Source organism: Triticum aestivum, chromosome 2A (assembly GCF_018294505.1).
Source record: "Triticum aestivum cultivar Chinese Spring chromosome 2A, IWGSC CS RefSeq v2.1, whole genome shotgun sequence".
In the NCBI taxonomy this organism is placed as follows: Eukaryota; Viridiplantae; Streptophyta; class Magnoliopsida; order Poales; family Poaceae; genus Triticum; species Triticum aestivum.
Genome location: NC_057797.1, coordinates 730,916,287 through 730,918,068, shown reverse-complemented (window position 1 = coordinate 730,918,068; position 1,782 = coordinate 730,916,287).

The window sequence follows — 1,782 nt, the reverse complement described above, 5'->3', positions numbered from 1 at the left end:
ACCTTCTATCACAGATCCGAAGGCAAGACATTCGTTGCTAAGAATGGATCCTTTCTAGAGAAGGAGTTTCTCTCGAAAGAAGTGAGTGGGAGGAAAGTAGAACTTGACGAGGTAACTGTACCTGCTCCCTTACTGGAAAGTAGTACATCATAGAAAACTGTTTCAGTGACACCTACACCAGTTAGTGAGGAAGCTAATGATAATGATCATGAAACTTCAGATCAAGATACTACTGAACCTCGTAGATCAACCAGAGTAAGATCCGCACCAGAGTGGTACGGTAATCCTGTTCTGGAAGTCATGCTACTAGATCATGATGAACCTACGAACTATGAAGAAGCGATGGTAAGCCCAGATTCCGCAAAGTGGCTTGAAGCCATGAAATCTGAGATGGGATCCATGTATGAGAACAAAGTATGGACTTTGGTTGACTTGCCCGATGATAGGCAAGCAATTGAGAATAAATGGATCTTCAAGAAGAAGACTGACGCTGATGGTAATGTTACTGCCCACAAAGCTCGACTTGTTGCGAAAGGTTTTCGACAAGTTCAAGGGGTTGACTACAATGAGACTTTCTCACCTGTAGCGATGCTTAAGTCTGTCCGAATCATGTTAGCAATTGCCGCATTTTATGATTATGAAATTTGGCAGATGGATGTCAAAACTGCATTCCTGAATGGATTTCTGGAAGAAGAGTTGTATATGATGCAACCGGAAGGTTTTGTCGATCCAAAGGGAGCTAACAAAGTGTGCAAGCTCCAGCGATCCATTTATGGACTGGTGCAAGCCTCTCGGAGTTGGAATAAACGCTTTGATAGTGTGATCAAAGCATTTGGTTTTATACAGACTTTCGGAGAAGCCTGTATTTACAAGAAAGTGAGTGGGAGCTCTGTAGCATTTCTGATATTATATGTGGATGACATATTACTAATTGGAAATGATATAGAATTTCTGGATAGCATAAAGGGATACTTGAATAAGAGTTTTTCAATGAAAGAACTCGGAGAAGCTGCTTACTTATTAGGCATTAAGATCTATAGAGATAGATCAAGACGCTTAATTGGACTTTCACAAAGCACATACCTTGACAAAATTTTGAAGAAGTTCAAAATGGATCAAGCAAAGAAAGGGTTCTTGCCTGTATTACAAGGTGTGAAGTTGAGTAAGACTCAATGCCCGACCACTGCAGAAGATAGAGAGAAAATGAAAGATGTTCCCTATGCTTCAGCCATAGGCTCTATCATGTATGCAATGCTGTGTACCAGACCTGATGTGTGCCTTGCTATAAGTTTAGTAGGGAGGTACCAAAGTAATCCAGGAGTGGATCACTGGACAGCGGTCAAGAACATCCTGAAATACCTGAAAAGGACTAAGGATATGTTTCTCGTATATGGAGGTGACAAAGAGCTCACTGTAAAAGGTTACGTTGATGCAAGCTTTGACACTGATCCGGACGATTCTAAATCGCAAACCGGATACGTGTTTACATTAAACGGTGGAGCTGTCAGTTGGTGCAGTTCTAAACAAAGCGTCGTAGCGGGATCTACATGTGAAGCGGAGTACATAGCTGCTTCGGAAGCAGCGAACGAAGGAGTCTGGATGAAGGAGTTCATATCCGATCTAGGTGTCATACCTAGTGCATCGGGTCCAATGAAAATCTTTTGTGACAATACTGGTGCAATTGCCTTGGCAAAGGAATCCAGATTTCACAAAAGGACCAAGCACATCAAGAGACGCTTCAACTCCATCCGGGATCTAGTCCAGGTGGGAGACATAGAGATT